We start from the raw sequence: 16,198 nt of genomic DNA on the forward strand, positions 1-16,198 counted from the left end.
CGGGTTGATTTTGAACGGGTGGATTTTGACTCGGGTGGATTTTGACTCGGATGGATTTTGATCGGGTGGATTTTGACCCGGGTGGATTTTGATCGGGTGGATTTTGACTCGGGTAGATTTTGATCGGGTGGATTTTGACCCGGGTTGATTTTGATCGGGTGGATTTTGACTCGGGTGGATTTTGATCGGGTGGATTTTGATCGGGTGGATTTTGATCGGGTGGATTTTAATCGCGGGCGGATTTTGATTGCGGGTGGATTTTGAACGTGTCCCCTAGTATATTACTATCCTAAACAAGGTTATCCTAGTATATCACAGGGGCGTGTCTAGACTTTTTTCTAAGGGGGTTCACAATTTTTTCACAGAATAGCTTAAATACAATAACTTTTATTAAAAAAATACAAATAAGTATATTAAAAGATATTTTCAATTAATTGTTTTAAACACGCTCAAAATCATGCAGTAATACTTTATGTATAAACATCAAAAATATTTAAAACTAAGTACTTATTAAAGCACATTATTCAAAATATATTTATAAACTGGTAAAAATGGTATTATATTTTTTACCAGTATATATGTAGGGTTTAGTGTCTATATATGGCCCTGAAGTTTGTAGGTCTCTAGTAATTTATTGTCTAACTCTCAGAAAAAAATATTTAGGATTTTGTATGTTATAAAGAAATCTCAATTTTTTGATACGAGTTTATTTAAAATTTTTCATAAAAAAGTACAGTACACTCTACATACCTGTAATGGTTTTATTCGCAAAAACGTTTACATTAAATAATTTTCGAACATACATTCTTTATTGACACGTGAATGTCGACTTTTAGTGTGGTAGTTTTTAGCGAGCATGTTTAATAGCACATTTGTAAAAAATATCAGAACTAAACTAATAGTCCGTTTGAAGGCATAGGGAAACTTAAAAACTAAAATTATAAACAAATATAATAAATTAAAGAATAAGTAATTGTTTAAAATAAAGATGAAATGTATGTTTTTCTTTTATTTAAATAAAATTGTTAAATTTTACTTACAACCAAAATACTTAAACTAAACATTTATAGCTTTAAGCGAAAATGTTCAACCCTTCCACAAGAAACCACACCTTATAGTAACTTTTTCTTTATTGTCTTTGCCTTCTGAAAAATAAACCTGCTACTAAATGTTGTCAAATTTATCTATACATATTATTTTTCTATAAATTTCTTTTAACTGATATAAAAAATGGCAAAAACTGGAAAAATATTTTAATTAAAATATTAATAGAGAAGTTTTAAAGACTTTTTATAAATTAAAAAATTATATCAAATTATTTTCATATTTAACTTGTATGATTGCGACTTTAACTAGTACATAACCTTTGTTATTTTATTAAATAACTGTGCATTACATGGCAAACTTCTAACTAGTGCATTGCATGTATTGTGTGAAGTAAATCATTTACACAATTAACACTCACCATACTTTATAAAGTTCTGCGAAAAATTGATAACCTTTTAATTGATTTTAAAGACTTTAAAACTATATTAATACGAGGATGTTCGCTGATTATTAAATTTCAAACACAGAACATATAAATCTGCTTAAAAATAGATTATATACGTTTATTGTTTATATTCAAAAATTAAACGTTTAGATGGTTTCATTTATCATGTCACTAAACAAAGTTACAAAGTTATGTGAAAAACAGCTCTGGATTAACTAATTTCAAAAGTACAAGTATTTACGTAAATCACATTTAAAAAAAAATTATGTATTTATTTTACCGGTTTAACTTTAGTTTTCAAATATCTAGCTTATCTAGGTCCTAACATAATTGATATGAAGGCTTGTAAGTCTATAAAACATTCTATTGAACTTAATACTGTTAATAAATTGTTAACAATTTTCATTAATAATGACTAACAATACTAGTAATATATATATAATAAATAAAATATAAGCTTTTTTTAAATATTTACTAAAACAGTTTGAGTTTTTATTCTATTTGATAATAAGTATTAGCAGATACAAACAAAAATAAGTTATTCAAGCAGAACTTATTGACAAAATATTTAAAAACTAATGATTTTTAAATAGTTCATTAAATGTAACAATAAGACTAAAAAAATAAAAAATAAAATAAAATGATGTTTTTGCCAGCCGAGTTTTTAATTCGTAGAGCTTAATAAATATTTGGTTAGTAATCACTACGATTTTAAAAACACAACAAGTCTTTAGTTTTATTATTAAATATTTATTACTTAAAAGGCTAATTTGATATTATTATTTTAACTACTTATTGTTTTAATGTATGCAATTTTGTAATAGGACTACTGGTATGAATTTATAGTATAATACTTCTTAGTATAACTAAATGTATATCATCATTTTTTGTTGTATATAATTATAAATTACCGTATAAAGTAAACACGATGACGTTAGAAGTTTGTTTTCACAAATACTATATAAATTTAATGTTAATTAATTTAGTTCATTTTCATTGTTAAGGGAAGCTAGGGTTTAGCTAGAGAAGAAATGTTTTTACGAGTATAACAACTCGCTTACCTAAATCTATTAAATATAAAACTAGAATATAATTACTACTTTTCGTTGACAACATTATTGATTTTTTAATTTAGTGCTTTATATTAAGTAAAAATGTATCTGCCTACTTAAGGGTCTCTACATATAAGATAAAATATGTAAAAATAGAACCTTTACAGTTAGTAATGATCGTCTAAATAAAAACTTGACAACTTATTTATTAAAAGGCAAGTTTAATTTCAAGTTTTTTTTAAGGCAGCAATGTAAAAACGGACAGGGTAAAATGAAGTTATTAATTATAAAGTTTTCAATGCATTAACAATTCACTGCTGTTCCATTATTGAGAATGAAATAATATAAAAGCAACAATGATAATTAATATACAACATGAAATATAATTTGCATTTCTCTTAATTCAATTTAAAACATATTTTTAATAACTTAAGATTTAAATACTAAACAAAGTTTGTTTACAACTCTGTGTATCTTTTAACAGGTTTTATAATTATAAGACTATGATCTAAAATATTTATTTCTGATTACGCAATTCATTTTAAATTAAATAACTTTCTTCTTAGAAAATTTTTATTTTAATTTTTGTTACTACAATGTACCTAGTTGTGCTTTATAAATAAACAACTTTTTAAAGAATATAATATATTTTATGATAAGTCCATTTTTTTAAGCAACTTTAAAGTTACGTAATATTTTACATAAATATAAAATATATTTTTTGTAATCTTTCAGTAAGACAAATAAATGTTTTATAAATTAGCAATTTAATGATAAATATACGAAAAGGACTTTAAGTTGCTAAACAATCCATCGACAAGATAAAATAAAAAAATTAAACCTAAATTTAAATAATTTATTACTATCTTTAGAAAATATTTCATATGTTTTTATATGTTGCAAAAAATATTAATTTAGTAATGTTTTCTAAGTAAAGTAAGTTCAATTACTTGCTGCAAAAGACTATAAAACAAATTTATCTGTTTTTTAGAACATTTATTTTTCTTTATGTACTATTTCTTAACAAAATATGGAAAATGATAAAAAAATACAAAAAATGAGAGAAAAAAAGCTTTTCAATTAAGTATTGCGCATTGGTCTTTTAGCAAGAACTAATTTATAAGAGCACAATAGATAGCAGCTGATTTTTTTTTGACTAATTTTATTTTAATTCTTTGCTTGCGAGTAGATTACTACCGCTAGAAGTTTTGAATAATGTATTAAAATTAACTGTAAATAAGTTTGAACACATACGTAGAGAGTGTTTAATAAACCGGTTATGAGAATATATAAAAACGTCAATTGAGACAGACTAATAAAAAAGTAATATATAATATTAAAAAGTTATCAATTTCTGTCTAAGAAGTAAGTAAAAAGTCGTGATTTCACAAATTTATATTTTTTGCGATAAAAATTCACTACGAGTTTGTTATTATTTTAATTAAAAGCTAAAATATCACATTTTGGAATTTGAACAAATCTAATTAAGACTTTTAACAATTTATTTTAATAAACTTAAATTTTATTGTCTCTAAAATGATTTAAAGTGTTCCTGAAGTATTTAGATCTGTATTTAGATAAAATAATCACAGGTACACTAAAACTTTGATTTCTAAAAGTTTAAATAATCACAGTACTTGTGTTAAATTATCAAGTTTTTTTAAATTATAAGTTATAAAAAAATAAAAGTAAAGCTTTAGAAAACTTTCTAATTTAGTAAAATGTAGTTAAAACAAACTGAAACAATAACTTTTGTTACTACTTTTATATTTATTTATAATATGTAAACAGTAAAACAAATAAATGTATTACAAAACTCGTGTTTATTAATTAGATAAGTGTTCTTATAAAATAGAGACAGTTTTTAACAACTACTTCATGAAATGCTGTAAATATAGGTCAAATATATATTTAACAAGAACAATTGTTGTAGACAAAAAATCATAAAAAATATTGATTTAAAAAGTTTATCATACGCATTAACACATTTAAATAAATACAATTTTTTTTTCAGTTCGGTTTCTGATATAGCTAATTTTATACAATATAAAATCCAGTTTTATAATATATACTAAAAATTGAAATATAAGTAAAGCAGACAAATTTTATCAACAAATTGTAAATTTTGAGACTAATTTTAATCCATAATATAGCAGCGAATTTACTCTATTAATCATTAATGTTGAGTCTTTTTTCATTATGTTAAATAATTACTTATCTGGCCAGTATATTTTTAATGTGCTTTGGGTTTTAGGTTTTCATTTTTATTGTTTGTAAATGCATTTAAATGCTTCATGATTGATTTTTTAAACTAAAGCGTAAAAAAGTATAAGTTTTATGGTTAAATATTTTCATTTTATATTAAATATAAATTTATCTATGTTATATTAAAATATGTTTAATTTTGTTTTAATAAATGATTTTTTTGTTATTTTCTTTTTTTTTTTAATATCGTTATGCGTCATTCTGTTTAAGTGGCTTAGGTTTTGATGTCTAGGTCCATCATATGGACAAAACATTTGTAATAAAAATAATAATAAAACGTAAACTAGCTATCTTAAAAACATCGTTTACTTTGAATCTCTCAAATATATTGAATAAAGTTTAACACAAAAATTAATTAAGGTTTAAAGAATCTACTTAAAGTACAGTTTTTGTTCGTAAGAAACTTCAAACAAAATTAAAACATTAAAATTTTTAATTTGCTTAATTTATATCAATAAATTTAGAAAGCACATGTTAAAAACCAAATTTGATGTAAAACGTAACCTGAACGAACATATTTTGATTTTAAAATATAAAATTAATAAATCAAGTTAAAAAAAACTAATTAGGTTAAATATTTACTGAAACTTTAAGTTCTAGTTGATGCACGTAACTTTATTAAGCTTCTTTATAAAAATTGATCAATTTTACTTTCAAATAAGCCTTAATCTTTTAGAGTTAAAAAATTTGATTATTCTCTATATTAACAAAAAAACAATGAATACTTTTGTTTATATTTGAGCTAGACTATTCGATCATCTGCTAAGATATAAAAAAAAGTTGATAAGTTATTCGTGAAACTTTAATTCATGTTTCAATGTTTTAATTTAACATTAATTGGTTTGTATGTTTACTTACAAAATAACTTTTAATTTTCCTTTCATTGCAAGATTAGTAATATCTAGTATTATTGTTTTCAAAGCTATTTACAAGTATATATATATATATTTATGTATGTATATTAAAAACAATTATATTGAATAGTTTATTCATTTAAAACCTTTATTAGCCTAATAAATATAAAGATTGTAAAATATTTATTATTTTAATCAAAATAATTATCACCTTAAAACTATAGTTTTAAGTAACTTTTTTAATCACAAAGTATAAAATTTTAGACGTTTTGAATTTAAAATTACTTTTAAGTTTCATTTGAAATGTAGTCTCCATTTTAATTTTCTTGTTTAATTCAAAAGTTTTAATTTAACTTAACTTAAGTTGATGTTTTTAAACATGCAAAATGAAGTAATAGAAAAGTACATTTTTATAACATTTTTCTATCACAAACTACATTTTAATAACATTTGTTTATTATTTACCACAATTTTGATTAAGTAGAATCTAAGTAGTAATAAAAGGTATGGTACAAGCAAAATTACGTACAATTTTTGGCCGTTATTTACACTAAACCAAATGTTTTAGTACCTATAACTAAGAACTAATAAATAGTTTCTAAATACTACAACACACTAAAAAAGTTCGTTGAAAGTGAAGTTAAGTGATACTTTTCAAAGACCACATACGTTATTAGTTATGTAGATAAACAAAGAAAGTTTTATTAGGCAAAATACAAACTTATGAATTTTATTAAAATGAAAAAGCTCTAACAAAAAAGTCTATTGTTACATAACAAGTTTACGTTCTGAACTAAAAATTGATACTATTAATGATTTGACAAGTTTTTCTAGTAGTTAAACTATTTTAGACAAAAATAAAACAATGGAAATTAGTTAAATTTTAAGAATTATTAATTTGTATGTTCAATTCTTTAAACTATAATGTATTGCTTAATGCTTGATATATGAATATATAATGTAAAATATAATGCTTGATAAGGTAGCTTGATGACATTGTAGTTCTTTCCAAAAACTTATTGAATTTATGTGACTTAATTTAATAAGGAGTTTTTTGTTATATTACAGTAGTTACAGTTTATTTAACTTTCAAAATCATGATACTATCAACAGCAAAGCCATGTATTGTATTTTAACTAGCTAGTGTTGTGTTTTAAATTAAATATGAAAGAATGAAATCACACAATGTCATACAAAGATTAATTGGTTTTCATTGAACATTTATAGTACATTTTTTTAAAAAATAACTTTTATAAGAGTACTAATGATGTAATTTTATGTAATGATGTCATTGCTTGTTTAACATAAAAACTTAATTGAATATATGTTATACAGGTATGACAATTTCTAATTTTATTGAAACTCGCGAAGATTAAAATGAACAAAGTCGTTTGCAAATACCATATCAAAACATTAGATAAAACCATAGGATTTTGTGTAAGTTTTTATTATATACTCGTACTTATAAAATAAAAAAGTTTATCACGTTAAGTATATTTTTGGTGGATTTTGAACGTCTCCTGTTACTTAAGTTATATATAATGTTTAAACTCGTACTTAAAAAACAATCAATTTTTTATATTAAATAGAATAAATTCAAAGTTTGTTTGCGTATATATCATGTTGCAATCGTACTAATTGAACTTTTAAACATTGTAATTATAAATAGTAAACTTAAAAGTTCAATAAGTCCTTTTGTATTTTCTATTATACATTTGTACTAAGTTATAACATACTTTAAAAATTGTTATGTGTTCAAGTAAATTAAATGGTTTCTGAAAATTTAAAAGTTTAAATATTACTGTTATAAGATTTAACGTTTTAATAGACTTTGACAAGTTTTATTGAAACATTGATTTTTTTGTTTTTAAAAACAATAATAAATTAAACATTAGAAAATAATTTCCATTATTAAAATAAAAGTTCTACGTTCCTATACGACAGAGTATAAAAATTATTTTTCATAATACTAAACATGTTATTGTTATATATTCAAGTAAACTTGTTAAGCTTAAATCTTTATTAACAAATGCTTAAATTTATATATTTGTTAAATTATTTGTCGCTAGCTTTAGTCAAATTATGTCTTTAATGAAATAAGAAAAAACCTAGGGTTTATACTCTGTTTAAAAAATAAAAACCGATTGAAATAAATGAATATATTCAATTCAAAAAATATAAGTTGCTCAAACTGAACAACATTATTGCAGAAAAACTTTTCTTCTAAGACTTTTGCTTAAAAACATTGATTTTGCAGATTTTGCATTCGAGTTATTTTAATACTTTTACACATTAAAAACAAGCATATATTATAAAAGTAGTTAAATTAGCATAGACACTTGCTGGTTGCTGGTTGAAGTTAAAACATGAAATACTTTACAAAACATGTTTAGAATGATGTTTATGTTTAAAAAATGTTATTATTGATTTATGTTATTTCTCATAAGATAAAATACTTGAACAAAAATTATTCTAATAATCACTAAATCTTTATCAATATTAAGTAAATAAAAGACTATGTTATTCCAATGAATGACGTAAATATCGTTAAAAAACATAACTAAAGGTTTATCTATAGTTTATATAATTTGAAATTAGAACCTTATTCGCTTAGATCAGGGGTCGGCAAACTGCGGCCCGCGGGCCAATTGCGGCCCGCGAAGGGTAAATCTGCGGCCCGCAAGCATGCTATTTTTTGAATGGAATGCGGCCCGCGAAAGAAAATTTTGTGGCCCGCGAGCATGTAAATGTGGCCCGCTGAACAAAATTATATTTCTAGTTAATTTTTTTCGGTAATTTGACTTAATTTGATTAGTTTGATTTTAAGTCTCTCTATAACATTTTAAAATAATTTTAAGTAATTACTGCTTTAGTTTAAAAATGTGAAAAAGACAGATTAGCGTTCTAACAAGATATGTTTCATAATTATTTTTTTTTACAACAGTAAGTAATTATCTGAAAAAAGAGTGTCAATAGTGCTTGGATTTAATAAGTTTGTTATATAATACCTATTTATTAAATAAACTAAATGCAAATATTTTCCATTTTGTACAAAAGTAATGCACAGTAATTAACTAAAGTGTCATTTCTTTATATCTTAGATATTCGTTTTCAATATTTTTTATACCCCAGTTTCTATTATAATTTTTTTATTTGTAAATGTTATATTTTAGTGTGAATACATATAAAGTAACATAGTAATGAGAAATAAGGTTCATTTTATTTTTATAAGTTTTCTATTCACACCAACTTAAAAAAATGCTCATATTTTGAATCACTTTTTATTTAATACTCTGGTTAGTTTAAGTTTAGTTTATGCATACTTTTCTAACATTGTTATTTGTACATGTCATATCTAAATTTGTACAAACACATTTAAAACAATATATATGACATAAGTTAATATAGTTTTTGTTAGGTATACATTCCATTTTTCAAACATTGTTTTTTTCAAGCTAAGATAATTTTTATGCCTTGCATATCAATACACACAATTGCTGTTTTTTCGAGCTACCTATTTAATATAAACTAGATATAGGGATGGTAAATTTATAAAGTTTGTACATTGTTAATCAAAATAGTTCAAATTCAAGCAAATAAACAACTAAACATTGCCACACACTCAGACTATCACTATTTGAAGACTTCAAATCTCAGGCCAACTAAGCTATTTTTTAAGTTTTTGGCTAGAATTGCTTTTTGTATACAAAAATATCAGGAATGTTTTTGTTGACTAAGGCTGTCTTTTTTGCTTGAAAGAGTGGAAAATTAAACTTACGATGTATGTTTTGCTCAATCCACAGTGTTAGTTTGAGTTTTAATATATGTTAAATTTTAAGTTTTGCAGCTGATATAATTCAAAATATCATTTATATTATTGTGTACATTAAAGAATGAACAATCAGTGTTGCCAAAAAAGTTGAATCCCGGAAAAGCTTTGAATTCGTGAATTTACGGTTAAAAATTCTAGAAAAAAACTTGAACTTGAGAATTTTTTAAATAAACCTGGAATTTCAAACTTTTTTACATTTAAAGTAATGAAATTTCGATTTGACTCAAAAAAAATTACCAAATAAATGTTTTTATATTAAAAAATACATTATAGTAGCTTAACAGTATTTTTTAATATTGATAAATGTTTTAAGACATTTTTTTTAAACTTTAATTAAACTTTATACTAAAAATAAAAGAAGGAATTATACTTTCAAAAACTCCGTATTGGTACATTGCACCTTTACTTGAAAAATTTCACCGATTGTTGTGCTTCGCGTTGGAACTAAACCGACAAATTCTACTAAAATGTCAAAGTTAGTAAAAACATCTCTAATAAAAATTCTCAGATGAGGAATAGTTTTTATATCAGTGCTCTCATGTTAACAGTTTGGTTAAAGTCCTAATTTGATTTATGCAACTTTATAACCTTAATGCATTTCCTAAACACGACTTCATGTTGTCATTGAAGAAATAAACAAAAGTTTTTCATTACCGCCAACATCAACTCTTTATAAAAGTTTTCAATTATTAACGATAACTCATTTTAGGTAGTAAATTTTGCTACTTTATTACTTGCCTTAAAAATTTTTTCTGATTATTCTGTAGTTACTGAAGATAATAATGTGCTTTGTCGGAAATGACGTTGGTGATTTTTTTTTCATGTTTCTCGCAATAACTCCTAAATAACGTTTTTTTTATTCTTGTAGCTCGTCTTATGTTTTACAATTAGTATTTTTAAATGCAATATTCTTATTGCAAATAAAGAATTGCTATCATGCTTAATAAACAAAAAATTATACTTCGCTAATGACTCAATAAAATTTTATACTTTTGATAAACTTGTTTAAGAAACTCAATTGTCCATTCCAGCTGACTTATATATTTTTGGCATGTAATTTATTTACTGTTAATAACCTTTGTTATTTCTTTATGTAGTGAACTTTATACTAACTGGATTGCTACACAAACAGGCTATTTTAAAAGCTTTAAAACTCAGGTGTGTGTGAAGCTTTTATTTCAAACACTTTAAAGAAATCTTCCAATTCTCAGAATAGTTTTTATGACTGTTGTGTAGTTTACTAATTGCATTTTTTTCTTGTTTTCTTACACTTTGTGTACTTTTCAAAAATGATGATATTTTAAGTAGGTATTTAAGCCTGATTAACAACTATTTATTAGCTTTTTCAAATTTAAATAAATTTAAGCTGGTTTAATACATCTCAGACATTTTTGCTTTTTATTGGCAACCATGTAAAAGTCTAATTACTAACAAAAATTTTTATTAAAGTATTTCAGAATTAATTATGTTAAATAATTTGTTTTAGCTTTCTGGAATACAAACAGGTATTAATTTTATCATGTTAAATAATTACTAAATTTCTTAATGAGTGTAAATTATTTAACTCGCAAAAATTTTTTTTGAAGTAAATATTCTTAGAAATATGAAAAACTGTTGATGATATAACAAGTATCTAAAAGTAACCCATAAAATGTCTTTCAAGTTAGATTTTTATAGAGAGTTAGGTTGTAAGTAAAATTAAAAAAGTATTAAGTTGAACTTATCAAGTGCTTATGAAAGTACATATTCTATTAACAATATTTGTACATATTTATTAAAGTTCATTAGTCAATGTAAATCATAATCTAATGAACATTTATTTGAATAGGCATTCTATGTATAGCTAAAAGTCATTTTAAATAATAAGGTGAATAAAAATAAAACTTTTCTCTAGTGTGACTAAAACTAAAACCGTAAGATTATTCAAATGTCACTAAAACTAAAACTGCGGCCCGCGAAGACTTTGGAAACTTGGAATTTGGCCCGCGACCACCAACTGCCTGCCGACCCCTGGCTTAGAGCATTAGATTAATTTTAGGCGTATATATTATATAGAAAGCCACATTAGGGTAGGTCGACATAAAGATATATGAAGATTTTGTTATTAAACTATGAGTAATGAGCTTATTAAGTGACAATGTTAATTTTATAATAAGTCATTACTCATAGTTTAATAACAAAATATTCATATGTAAATAAATAAACAATTTATTTTATTGTTAATTTATTAACGACAATTACTAACAAAACATATTTTTATTCTGTATGTCAAAAATTTATCAAAACTATATAATTATGGAAAATAATATACACTCTATTAAGTAAGCAAACATAAAGTATTAAATAATTTTTAAAGTATATACAAAAGTTTTTGACAGTTATTTCATACAAAATTTTAATTAAAAATAAAACAGCTTAAGCACGTTTAATAGTTAAAAAGTTTTTTCAATAATTATAAACTAATAAACCTATTTATTTTATGAGCAAACATTTTAAAGCAGATATATTTTTTAAAGTTTATACAAACTTTTCGAATATTATCCTTCTTGATACAAAACTTTAATTAATAACAAAACCGCGTAAGCACGTTATTAAATATTTGAAAGGTTTGGCGAGGTAAATTTCTCGTTAAAATTAGAAGAAACATCTTCAGTCAATTACTTAGGTATCAAAAGAATATTTAAACTTAATAAAAAGAAACGTTTGTGCGAAAATATAATAACGTCACCAGTTGATTCAACTTATTAGCATAAAAAGCATGCTACCTTTAAGGTTTTTTAAACAGATTAAAACTTTAACGTTCTTTGAATAATCATCTCTATAAATAATTAAGTTTTATGTAAAACTGGTATTAATTTAAAAATTTTAGAAAAAAAAATATTTACTATAAAATATTTTTTCCTTAAATTTAAAAGAACAAACAAATTCTGTAACAATCTTAAACTGATAACAATATACTGACCAACTATTATTTTACTATTTAGTACTTCTAGCTAATACTTAAAATTATTACATATTTAGAACTGATTACTTTATAGTTTAACAATGTTGAAAAACCATTATCCTAAATTTGATAATGACAAAAAATGATACTTTAGCAAGTATTAAATAACTTATTTTAATATAACTTGTCGTTGCAAAAATTAAACGCACTAACGTTGCTACATAATACTTGCTACAATAATTTATTTTTGATTTAATCGAAGTGTAAAATGTATATATTTGTAAACATGTATAACACGTTGTAAGTAATTTTACTCGTTTAAATTTTGGTACTACTTCGCAATATCAATCATTTTTAATTTTATCTATATTAAACTTGATTATGTCAACATTTGTTGGAAACTGTTTTAGTCACTATTTTAAGTACATTGAATGTTTGGTACATTTTTATAGAACAAGTATAACATTTTTTATCTTTATTATAATAATTTTAAACCCTAGGACAACAGTAATAGTTATCTTAACTAAAATCATGAAAAAATAGATTTAAATTTTAAAAAAAATCTGTAAACATGATTGATTGCAAGTTTTCTTAATTTTTTTGGAGCTCAAAATACAACTAGACTTTATGCTTTAATATTTCAATTTCAAAGATTCACCTTTAATAACATTTAATTTTAATCGATAACATAATTAGTTTTATCTTTAATTATCTAACTTATTTATCTTTACAAACAATACGCAGAAATATTTTACTACTTTTTGACAAGACTTTTGATTTAATTAATAGTGTGCTAGACGATAACCGAAAGGGTTCTCGTACACCAGATCCTGGACCAATGATTTTGTTAATGTTTTCGTTTTTGTTTTACAATTAACCATTTCGAATTAGATTATAATCAATAAATAAACTTTTATTTATTTTAAGGAATTTCGTTAAAAACTGAAAAGAATTTTCTCGTTTTTGTTTTTTATTTCCATATTCTATGTTCTTCAAACTTTATATAAACCAACCTTATTACATAATATCATATTTTTGTTATGATTATAAATTAAACCTTGTAAAAAACATCATTCAAAACTAAGTGTCGTTATAGATTTTGATGTATATTTCAGGTTAGGTTTTGTTGTTTAATCCTATTTAAGAAATCAATGAAAAAATATCTTGGAGTCAAACGAAAAAAAAATACTTTAGTATATTTTTTATCTAAATTTTGTACCCAAAAAAAGTTATATTAATTTTAACTTTTGTACACGACTAAAATTTATGCATACATGAATTTTGCATATTATTGTCAATTTTTGCTTCCAACAATCAATGGTTTTAAAATTTAACTATGTTTTACATGAATACAAATATATTTTAAGTTATGTGGCATTTAGAAAAGGTGAGAAGAATTCCGATCGTATATGACCTATGTAGTTGTTAAATAAGCAAAGAAATGGTTAAAAATATTTATTCTACATGAAAATAAGAGTCATAAGCACTTGATTTTTTCTATACTTTAAGTAAACAAAATGGACTTATTTTGTTTAAGCTTTACCTTGGGTCAAAAAATATTTTATAACAAGCCATAATTAGTTAAATAGCAACACAAAAAGTTAAATTTCAAGACTGCTAAAAATTTTAAAATCATTACCCTTTCGTCCCTTACTAATTATTGCCACCCTCCTTTTACTGCTCAACTAGTTCTCGCCCCCTACTTAATTAAATCGCCTTCTTTGGGAAACCGTAATTTATATACATATAATAAATAAATACTCAAGACTGGTTATTTATTTTTAACAAGTATGTATATTTTCTATGAAGAAAATTTTTCTTCTAAAAGATTTTGCTTTAATAGTCATTTGTAACTTTAGTAGCTTTCATTTAAGCCTGTTTATTTTAGGCTTTATGTAGGTAATACATTACTAAATTCTTAAGTACGCACTTTTGCACTGTGTTCTAAAGTGTGTACTAAAGTGTCAGGTTTCTGCAATTCAAAATAAAAATATAAATATACTAAATTTACTTATCTAAAGAAAAAAGTATTTGTATATTTAAACACATATTTCTAATTTATACTATTTTAGAGCTAAATTTATAATTCTATAATTTGAAAACTGCATGTTCAATATTTCTGTTTGGTACTTGACTAGTAAGTAAATCAAGGATTTATCATGAATTTATCTTAGTGTTTCTGCCCTTACAAACTATGAAAAGATTAGTTATAGTATGACCAAAACAAAATAATCATTATATTAAAGTTTTTTTTAAATGTTCGTTTCAAAACTAATAAGCATTCATTAAAGAGTTTAATGTGGAAACTAGTTAACTAAGTTTAATACCAACCTACTAAACTATTAATTTATTACAAGTTTGATGCTCGTTAAAAATATTAGTTTTTCCTTAACTTAAATCAAGTTCTTAAGTCAAATATATTTATAAAAAATTACAAACAAGTATTTGTGTTAATACGATTGATTTTGCTTAACTTGTATCTAAGTTTTTCAACGTTGTATTCTAACATCAATTTAATTTTAAAAGAAGTCAGAATATGTTAAAAATAAGACAGTCAAAATACAGAAGTTTTTACTCGTTTTTGTTTTTTGTTTTTTTGTAACTGTATAAATACATTTAAAACATTTTAAAACTTAGTTGTCAGATTTTGTTTTGTCTATACGAGATTTTCATATATAAGTTAATTTGACTTTCATCTTCTAATTTTCGTTAAAAATTCAGATAGTTTTGAATATCATTTATAGAAACTTTACTAACAATATTTTACATAGAATATCGCTGATACCGTATGTCAATTTAAACAATTTACGTTTTTTAAGAATGTAAATTTAAAATTTATTAATTGTGTAGCAAATCTTTTTGACAACTAAATCATGATCTTCCTAAGCAAGTAAAAAACTTTTTTAATATACTGACAAATACTTCTATTAGTAAATAGATTAATATTAAGTTTAATAAAATTTATAATAAGATATATACACACATACTTTAAAAACAGTTTTTAACAATTATTTGTACTGTTCAATTTAGATTTTTTTAAATTGTATATTGCGTTAGTTTATCTAAAGACTTGATAATAGGAGTACTTCAAACAGTTGATTATAAAACATAAACGTATCTAATCTATCTAAGGGCGTTTTTTTTTTAATTATCTGCTTATAATTTTATAATAAATAAACCTCATCGTATTATAAAACCTCTTAGATTTGTTAAATTTATTTTAATAAAAGGTGAACTTTGTAGTGTATGATGAGTTTAAACTGTAAGTGAGATTTATTTAATACGATAAATGTGTGCTTATACTTAAAATATATTTTTAACTTTGGTTAAAAATTGTCTCTTTTTTCATTTAGTTTTACAACACAGGTTATGCATTAATTAACATTGTAACCGTACATATTTTATAATAAAATATTATATTATAACGTTTTTAAACTCGACAATTTTATTTACGTCTTTTTAATAATTCTTTAAGATGTTTAAACTGAAATAGTTTAAATTGCCCTTTTTAATTTATACGACGATGAAAATATAATATAAGCACGGTATTATTTTAAAAGTTTAAAAAATATACATGAGAAGTTTTATTAAATTAAAACTAAAACTATAAGTAATTACAAATTTATTATTTACAATTCAAAGTTATTGCAGATTTCGAACATGTAAAAATTTACAAATTTAAACGGCAAACTTTTTTACACTATATCAAACTAAACTTTTCAAAAATATTTTTATTAGAATAAAGACTTTTTTTTTACT

Source organism: Thalia democratica, chromosome 7, assembly GCF_965202585.1.
Source record: "Thalia democratica chromosome 7, ktThaDemo2.hap1.1, whole genome shotgun sequence".
Classification (NCBI taxonomy): domain Eukaryota; kingdom Metazoa; phylum Chordata; class Thaliacea; order Salpida; family Salpidae; genus Thalia; species Thalia democratica.